The 9,940-nt window shown below is 42.1% G+C and overlaps 1 long non-coding RNA gene across 6 annotated transcripts in view; it reads left to right on the top strand.

Moving 5' to 3' along the window:
- Positions 1-280: 280 nt before the first annotated feature.
- The window catches only part of LOC137853901 (uncharacterized), a 203,351-nt gene continuing 193,691 nt past the window's right edge, over positions 281-9,940 (top strand). For all 6 annotated transcript variants that reach the window (XR_011094824.1, XR_011094821.1, XR_011094813.1 and 3 more), the window contains exons 1-2: positions 281-2,062; positions 2,139-2,297. This is a non-coding gene — a long non-coding RNA (uncharacterized lncRNA). The remainder of the gene's footprint in view (positions 2,063-2,138; positions 2,298-9,940) is intronic.

The raw sequence follows: 9,940 nt of genomic DNA, 5'->3' as shown, positions 1-9,940 counted from the left end.
GACTACATTCCCCCTCTGTCCATCCATTTGTCCTTCTCTTCTGAGAGTAGTGCAGGGAGCAACCCAAACCAAGGTCTTTCCAGACAGCCAAACAGGCTGGGAAAGGGATCGTGAAGGTTTGCACAGAAAGCAATATGCATGAATGATGTAGGAGCCAATTTTCTCTGTGTTTTAGGCACAAGTGTCAAAGAAGGGTGAACTTTTATAAATGAAATACTGGTTTTCAACCTGGGAAGTCTGGATGTTTTTTTCTGGACTTTGGGAGAGGATAGCCTGAAAGGTGTTGGGTAAGATACTGTCAGGATGTTGCCCAATAGTTCTACCTCTGTAAACCAGAGGTGATGATATGTCTCTGTCTTGTCTGCTGAGCTTTTGCATTCTTGATCTGTGCTAGATCTCCACACCTACACTAGTTAATGTGTGATGATTTTTGTATCCCATTTACCGATAACCACATGGGCTCTGTCTCTGACTCAGTATTGATCCGTGAAAGCTTTGTTACCCTGTTAAGCACTTTCAATAACAATTATTCCTTTTTTATAGCTCACCTTCCATCATGATCAGTCTGCACATTTTTGAGTTGCTTTCGTTTCTCCCACTGACATTGGATGTTTTAAGGAGGTAACCCCCTGGCCTCCTCTATCATGCTGTCAAATGCTGAACATCAAACCTGTGCTTGAATTATCAGTTGCATGTGGATTATGTTACTTGTCTCTGTTCTGATCTGTTTCTGTTTTCCATATGATACAGCTGGTGTAGGGTTTTTTATCATACAAAAGCTATAACCTTGAAGAACCAACATTAATTTCCTCTGGAGCCTTATGAAAAATATCAGGGGTGCGCCTGACTTGCGGTGACAGAGCTTTTCAGCATACTTGGAGCAAGAACTGCTTCTGGGCACACATGGCAGCCAGATATAACTTACATTCACAGCAGCGTACATATAGTACTAGTTCATTAACTTTCCCTTCACGAATCTGCTAACCAGATACTTTACTAGCACTTTTAATGTAGCATCACATGTCTGGGGTCAGATATTAGTAATACCCAGCTGCAGATCAGACTGAGTTTCCATAAGACCTCAAACAATAGTGATTAGGTGAAAGCTTAATACTTTTAGACTCTTATAAACCCTCTGTCTCATATATTACATCGAACATTCATGAAAGGGAAGACAGAATAAATTAGTCAAAGTAAAATGTAATTGGAAGTCTAAGATAATCCCATAATTCCCAATATTATCCCTAATAACGTGATCTGAAAACCAGTGATGAAATGGAGCAGCAAGGTCATTACATGCCAAAGTTGAGATAAGATCTTCCTTAGATTCTTTCCTGCAAGACCTAACCAAAGAATGTGAAAGTAATTTAAAAAACTCTAGAAGTAGTCCTTAGTCTGAAGGGGCAAGGAACTTATAGATGCATATAACGTTCCTCAGTCTTTCTGAAAGACTTTGCTGAGACAGCCACAAATCCCTGAAAAGAAATCACTGTCATTTGGGAGCCTGATGCTGATTTTTATCAATTCCTAGACACAATGCAGCAGATCCTGGGTATGATGAAAAAGTGGTGCAAGGGGACCTTGAATGTGCTCTAATGGCCACCCGATTGAAAAAGCTTATGGAAAGGGGCTTCCATCTGGGCTAGCCTTCTGGGAAAAAGGAGATTTTTATTTTATTTTATTTCGAGTTATCTTTTTCCTTCATCCCAAAGCTGCAAGAAGGGCAGGGGAGGTGCGTGGTGGCTCTGAGGGTGGATCACAGCTGTGTGGTGATTCTGAGCTGGAGCACCTGTGACTCCTCTGGCCTGTGGTGGCAGCTGTGCAACCGAGGCCTGCTCATGCCTGCAGGCTTTTTTCTTCTCATGTGTGACCAGCACTGCCACCACCACCAGCTGGCAGATAAAAGCAGAGTGGATACTGGGAGAAGTGGCTGAGGTTCAGCTGACTTTCACCCAGTCCACTGCCTGGAGATAAGCACCTGTGGCTCTCTGGTGCTTGGGATCACTGTACCAGAAGGCCTAACAGCTAGGAGAGCGGCAGTACTATGGGCAGACCACCAAATGTGCAGTGATGCTTCCCCTGCGCTGAGAGGGGAGTATGAAACCAAGCAAAACTTGGGTTTTTTGTTCTCTTTGTAGACAAAGGACAGCCAGGTACCAACAGAACAGAAGTGTTCCCAAGGCAGCTGCTTGTATGTGAGTGGTGCGGTGATGTCTAGGGCTCAGCACCACGCAGACCTCCTTGAAGCTGCTACTTCTCTCCCTCTTCTTTCTTTCCATAGGATCCTAGGAAAAAGGGTAAGCAAGCATTTCTTGTTTCCACTGGTGTAGACTGTGAATGCAAGGGGAGCTTCTATGATTTTGTCTAGAAAGGAATTGTGGTCTGGACATGTGGTCTTTTAATTTGGAAAAATCTTATATTTTCCAGGGTGCTTGCCATAACTCAGGGAGACTTTGGACTCGCAGCAAAAGTGGGTGGGTGGAAAAGCTGTTTTCTGTTTGCTTTTTTTTTTTTTTTTTTTTTTCCCCTCTACTCCAGTTTGGGCTCTGACACACAATGTTTCACTCTGTTGTTTGAGACTTTGCCACTAAAACCTTGGGAAGAAAGGAACCTTCTTCCCTGTTGCAAGGCTGGTATTGTTCAAGATACCCTGCTGGGCTTCTGAAGACAAGTGATGACAGATACCCTGTGACAGACGTAAAAAAAAACAGTTCTGGAGTCTGAACAGTGAATCAAATATAAGAGCAAAAGCTAAAGTGACTTGTGTGTGTCTTCATAGTTGCCTTCCAGTTTCAAAACAGGCTATATAAGAGTAAAGCATTTAAAATACTTGGGAAAACTGCCTACTTTGAATAACTGAGAAGAAATGTGAAAGATAATTTGTAACTATGAAAATATGTAGCAATAAAACTTCTGGAGAAACAATGCAGTGCATGGATATAGAGATCTGGAGTTGTAAAAGCCTGCAAGTCAGATAAGCCACCAGGGATTCACTTTTACTATGGTGAGAAGGCTCCCAATTCTCAGTACAGATGTGAGATGTCTACGCCCAATCTAAAAGAGTCCATCCCTTTGGACAATTAAAATTAGATTGTTAAAGTTAAATGCCTGGCTGGATCATTAACTTTATTTTGTAATAATAAAAGGATAGTGACAACTTCCAGTAAAAGAGTCAAATTATGTGTTATTCCTAACCTATGATTCCTATGGATTATGGGCAAAATCACAGCCAACACACAGCACAGTTCCCCCTTGGACAGATCTGGTTTAAAAATCACCGCTATGAAATAAACACAGGAGGCTCAGTCAAGTGAGCTCTAATCCAGTTTGGTTGAATGGCAGAGAGTTATTCCTGCACATAAACATTTCAAGTGTCGAGGGGCCTGAGGGGACGTCATGCTCTGACCTTGCCTAACCTGAGAGCAAACAGATGAAGATGGAGGAGTAGCTACGTTTGTGGCAATGGAAGAGCAGGAGCAGGGAAACAGTACAGCTCTAACATGGTTAAATCAGGCTTGGCTAATCAGGGCTGTCTGGGGGACTGAGACACAGCTTTGAGGCAGGGGGGTGGCAGGGGCAGCTTTCACTCCCCACAGCAAAGGGGAAAGTGTCTGCTAGATCTACCAAACTGAAGGAAGAGGAACTTCAGGATACCTCATCCAGTCAAATGGCAAAGTTGGTCACTAAGCACATGTGAAAATGCTTGTCAGAATCTTGTTTTTCTGTTTTCCTGCTTGTATCCTGTGGGTAATCAAGTACACTTGCATGCTTACAGGTTCTACAAGGGTTAATTCATTGGGACTACCTTGGGGATAGAAATATTTGGAAGCACTGGAATTCCAGTTTCTCCAAGTGTGAGTGGATGTTATCTGTTCACGTCTGACTGTGTCTTTGATATCTTCAGATGGAAGGTGGTGGTGACGCCCCAAGCCATTTCATGCCAGCCATATATCACCATTCTGGCACCAGTCCACCTTTGACATCTGACCTGAGTGCTATCAGTTGCAGTACGTTCAATTGCCTGCCAAAGTCAGCTTTCTCCTGCATGGAATGCCATTTCCTGCAGCTCCTGGCAGAACCCATGGGCCAGAAATCTCTCTAGCTCTCTCCTCAAGAATGTCTGTGAAATGCCTGCTTCCACCATGGAAGAGGCCCTCTTCACTCATGTGTAGCTTGCACTTCTGGGCTTATCTCAGCCTTGCACTGGGGACAGGATGGATAGGCCTCAGTGAATTTGCTTTTATTTCATCACCTCTCACCCTGAGATGAGTTGAGTCCCAAAATTTGGTGGGGAGCTGGGAATACCTGAGCTGCCAAGAGTCACCTGAAAGCTCTGCTCAAAGCTTCCATTGCTGAAAGCAGCAGGCAGGTGCTGGAGCCAGGAAAATAGCTCTACCTGCATTCGCTTTGCATCTTCTAGTTTTTTTTTTCCAGCAAAAAGGCAGAATGAGGGAGAAAACAAGATTAAAGCAAGCAAACAAACAAACAAAAAAAAAAAGGAAAAAAAGAAAAAAAAAGAAATGTTAAATAGGCAGCTCACCTCTGTGGGGTTTTTGAACATCTCCTCCAGCAGGGTCAATGTTCAGCAGGGATTTCAGAGATTTAATTCTGCCCCAATGAAAATAATACAAGTGTTTTTTTTTTTTTTTTTTTTTTTTTTCTTCCCTCTTCTCTCCAGTGTTTTTTTGTGTGAACTTCATCCAATCTACTATCCAAATCATTTTGTGCACAATAAAACTGCGTGCTCAAGTTGAGTCTTAATGCTCTGCTTTTTATTTTTTATTTTTTTTATGGTTGCTCTTTTTCGTGTGATTTCTGGAGGCCTTAGCAAAAAACAAATTGAAACCCTTCTCCTTAAAAGTTCATGGAGTAGATTCCCATGCAATCAATCAGCAGGCCTGCACTGTTAGTGCTGAGTACAAGCCTGGCCTGTGTGAGGCAACGTGCTCTCTCATGACTAAGGATGCCACAACAGTCTGCCTTGAAACTCCAAGAGCACCAAATTGTGAGAAAAAGCAATGTGGGAGTTCCCATTCTCACAATGATAGTGGTAGCTGAAAAGTTCATTTTGCCAATGGGGTTCCTGGTTAAATGCAAACAGCAGCATGTGGATGCAGAATGTGGAGCTTGTGATCCCTGACTAGGTTTTATAACATCTACTAAGTCTTATTTGGAAAGGCTCGCAATATAACCTTTCCCCGTTCATACCACACCTGGACCACTGAATTTTTTGTTTTTCATTTTAAAGTTAATTATTCACTATATATATATATATATATATTTATTTTCAAAATTGCAGAATTGCCCTTTTCTTGTTCATACTGAGGAGCATAAAGACATAAGGCAAAACTTTACATTTTTTTCCAGCTCTCATTATTTAATGCAAGCAGTTTTGCCCATCAGAGAACAACACTTCCACTGAGGACCTGTAACTGAGTTCTGATTTTGCTTTTAAGCCATATTTCATCTAATATTGGGACCACATTTCCCTGCTTGTCTATAGTTAGAGCTCATAAAGAAGAAAGACTGAGCCTTTCTTGCTGACAGAGTACTTTGGAAACTTGGGTTTTGAGGTTAATAGTTTTAATGTTCTGATCCCATGAAAGAAAATAGGTAATTAGGACATTTTTACAGGGGAAAGATGGCAAGGGGGGGATGAGAGAGGTTCAGCTCTCAGCCTGACAACGGTAGTCTCTTGAAAGTGGAACTGTGGTGGGCAGTTTCAGCGTGGTGATTTGTTTGATCTGCTATAAAATCCTCTATACCAGTGTGCAGCTACCACCCACTTATATTTATTATGCAGTTTTATTTTTGCTTGGTAATATTTTTCTTGTGTTTATTTTAAAAGGTCTACATTTTGTGGTGACAGTCTCCCATTTTGCAAATTAACTGCTAGCAGATGTTGCTGTGTGGTGTGAAGCACACACAGCAGCCTAAACCACCAGGCTCTGGATACTGGCTTAGGAAAGCTTTGTGTTTTTCGAGCAAGTTTCAGGAGTATCTGTGAAGTGCTTATGTAGAATCTTATTCAGAAAATAAATTACTGTTGTTTTTATAGCTTTTAGATGTTTTTAGTGTTTGGAATTACTGCTGAAACCTAACAAGTCCGTACTTTGGTTTAAGAAATAAAATATCATTTGAGCGGTGTTATTTAGGAAGGGATTAGCTGCTGGTACGCTATACACAGGCAAAGGCAGGTAAATCATACTTAGAGCTGCAGTGACCTTGTATTTTCCACTGTAAGATCCCAGCTACTGCTGCGCGTATCTCTGCTGAAGCTTAGCTTTTGGAGCTAAAATCTCCGTGTGAGCTGTGTGCTTCGAGTAGGCTATTTTTGAAACTATTCCTGAAAAAATGAGATCAAGAAATATGGATTTGTGCATTTCCCTTTGCAACAGGGGTATTTCAGTTCAGTTCAGCTGGGGCATTGACCTGTTGGCAGGGATGTGCTTTTTTTTTTTTTTTTTTTTTTTTTTTTTCCTCCCTGCAATGGACAAAGCCTGCATTTCTGAGAAGCTGAGGTTGCATGTGTTGCAGAGATTGGCGAGGCAGGCAGCTCACCTGTCCAGGCCCCTTGCATATCATGCTACGGCTGCTCAGCCAGGTAACGCTAGGTGAGGTGTAAGTGCTCGCTGTTCTTCATGCCTCTCACGGGTAGGACAGGAGTTGGGGGGGAGGAAAAGGGTGTTACACTGCAGCAAATAACTCAACCTAGATATGGAGAGGTGCTTATAATTGTAGATAGGTATGAACAACTTTCTGTAGTGCTGGTCGGTATAGTCTCACTGTCTAAATTGTTGCAGGGGTGCTCAGGAAGAAGCAGGGCTGTGGCTCCATCACTGAAGGCTTCTAAGATCTGTTTGTGCTTGCGTTTGTTAGGAATGACCCAGGTATAGTCGGCTCTGCACTAGACAGGGGAATGGGCTAGAAAAGCTTCAAAGTTCCCTTTTAAATCTACCTTCACTGAGCCTTGCTGTGTTGCCTCCCTCGAAGAAATTGGGAAGTTACCCGGTTTTGCCCCATTAGAAACATCACTGTAGAAAAGCTTTCCACTAGATGTCACTGGTACTTCACTGAAATCAGACTCGAGGGGCCTTTTCTGGTGGGTGCTGAAGGAGGTGATGTGCAGGTGGGCAGCATCACTCTGCTTGCCCCCCTCACCTCTGCTCCTGTGCTGAGGCTTTCCCTGCCTCTCCACGGACATTGCATGCTGGCCCTAGGGACCGAGCCATTCCTGGGCTCCCACACAGTGGCTGATAGCTTGCATGAGTTTAGGACCCCCCCGAAATGCTATGTTATACGGGAGGGTTTTGGAGAGCTTGTGGATGGGCAAAATGACACTATCACAATTTCCATTGCGCAAGCACATTAGTGCAAAATGTCACAATTGGTGTGAAAGCATTCCAGTGGTACTCTAGTTACTAGGATTGCCAAGGATTTTATTTTCTTATCTTCCAAAAGTAACAGCCAATTCAGCATTGTGTTCTCTCTAAAATAAATCTCCGTGCTAAAGGGGGAATATGGAGACTCTTGCGTGATTTTTCCATTTAAAGAAAAAAAAAAGCTGTAAGGAGGATCTGGTATGTTCAATACCCTTGTTAAAGAAGGGTTATCATAAAGGTGGCAGATAAACAGAAGCTGATCTTCCCCGCTGTTTTTAATGCATACGTTGGACAAATTATATCTGCTTTATTTCACTTGACCTGCTAGAGGTCTCCCCAGTTAAATCACCTGTAGTTGGCCTATAGTTGACCCTTTGTTGACTTATTTAATCATCTGCCTAGTTTTCAGAACAGGTTATGAGCATTCAGACTTAAATCAGTCCTTGAAAAGGTCCTGTCATTAGGCAGCAAGGCTCATACCTGATAATCTGCCCGTCACATAATATGAACACAGATGACAATCACTTACCTCTTTTATGTCATGATATAAGGCTGAAATTGCCTAAAATGAGGAAGAAAGCCATTATTTAATCAATGGAATTGCGTCAATTGAGTAAAATTTGTCTCTAGTGTAAACAAATGGAATGTCTTTGCGCTCTGTGAAAACAAGACTAAATTACTTGCAGATCTTGCAGATAGAAAAACATAGGAAGTAGACTTGTAGGCTGACACATTCAAGGTTTTGGAGTAGGCATTTAAAATAATTATCCAGATTATACTGGATTACTTAATATATTTTTTGCATCATGAATATGCACTTTTATTTCTGAAACAATAAAAACAGTATTTGTCTTTTTTTCAGTTGTTTGGTTACATGAGAAATGCATTAGGATGATGTTTATTTATTACTAATAAAAGTACCAGTTAAACTGAAAATTAGCAAAAAATATTTTTGGAAGTGGGTTGAAGAAAAGTCATCAGTGTTACACAGTACAGAGAAATTTAGGTACATGTACATAAAGAGCCTTTAGCTGAGACAAAGGTCTTTCATTAAGAGAAAAAGTTATTCTGAGTTTCTTCTTTGTAGCCTCATATTTATGTAAATAGCAAAACACAAAGAATTTAGCACTTTCTAGGCTCGTATATTTACCCAATTACCAAGTTTTCAGTACTGTTAACACTCAATGTGTAGTGGCTACCTCCTGCACAATCTGTATGTGGAAACAACAGAAGCTGCATAGGCTACTGAGATATCAGTCTGCAGGCTTCTTACATATCCTTAAGTTTTCCACAGATCCAACTGGAAAAAAAAAAAACACAAAACAAACAAACAAACAACAACAACAACACAACAACTTGAGCATGTTAAAGACACACAGTTTGTAATCTGTAAATATCAGAATTGCTAACTTTCTGCATTACATTTTGTTTGCATTTTTGTACCTGGACTTAAGTGACCAGCTGGAACAGGATCAATCATGTGCTTGAGCTGGTATCTCTAGAATGCAAGATATGCCTACGTAAGTCTTTCATACCAACTCAGAAACTTGGATTGCTCTGCAGAGAAGTTTGTAGGAAGAAGCTAGTCTGAGAACCGGGTATTTCATCAAATGTAAAGTTCTTGTTGTGACCTTCTGGAGGTAATGTTGGATGATTGAAAGAAACCATGTGGGAGAGGCTATAAACCTGGGGTTTAACTTGTAGTTCTTGCTTCAAGAGACTTCCAGGAAAGCCACTATAATCAATGAATGCCTGAAGAACTAGTCTGAAAGATATTTAATCAACTCAACACCCTGTAGAGCTGGTCCTTAACTGAGACACGTGAGAGCTGACAGGCAAAAGGTAGAGAGGCAGGCAGAATTTAAGTAGCAAAGATCATAGAAAAGGCATAGTAAATATGTACTGCATTAGCCCTCACCTTCCTCTTTGAGTTGTCTAGAGAGTTGTGGTTATGCAGGGTAGGGTCCACAACAGGGAAAGAGCTGTATGCTGCAAGAGTCCTCGCCTCATGTCTATTGTGTGCTCTTCTGCCACTGTCTGTGCCAGGCTCTGACTTGAGGAAACCAGCTCCCTTGCTTTCATGCCAGCTGTGCTCAGGGGCTCCCAAAGGCACGTGGGTGTGAGGTGTGACTGCTGTCCGTGCAAAGGTAGGACTACCTACCTACTACCTTCACCATCTGTCAAGCTACAGCATGTGGAAGAGGGCATTTGAGAGACGCTGGGCTGCAAGGATGCTACCTGCCTGTCAGACAGTTAATTGTGGTGAGGGAGCAATGGTTCTGGTGGTGTTTTCTTCTTGGACTTGTTTTCAGGAGGATAAAATAGGAAAGAAATGACATCTTGGTAGATGTGAGGATTTGGAGTCAGAACTCTGGGTCCTGTCCTTGACCCTGCCAATACAGGAGCTGCAAATTGTAAACCAGAATTACAGAAGAAATGGGGACTTGCAGCCCCCAAGATGTGAGTTCTGGGTTTCTGACAACTCACAGAGCTTGTGCCAGGGGGGGCTTAAACATCTCCCCTTCATGTGCGATACTAGTTCTCATGCTTGCTGCCTG

Source organism: Anas acuta, chromosome 3 (assembly GCF_963932015.1).
Source record: "Anas acuta chromosome 3, bAnaAcu1.1, whole genome shotgun sequence".
Lineage (NCBI taxonomy): Eukaryota > Metazoa > Chordata > Aves > Anseriformes > Anatidae > Anas > Anas acuta.
Note: the sequence above shows the minus strand (reverse complement) of the source record. Positions and strands in the feature narration are given on the sequence as shown.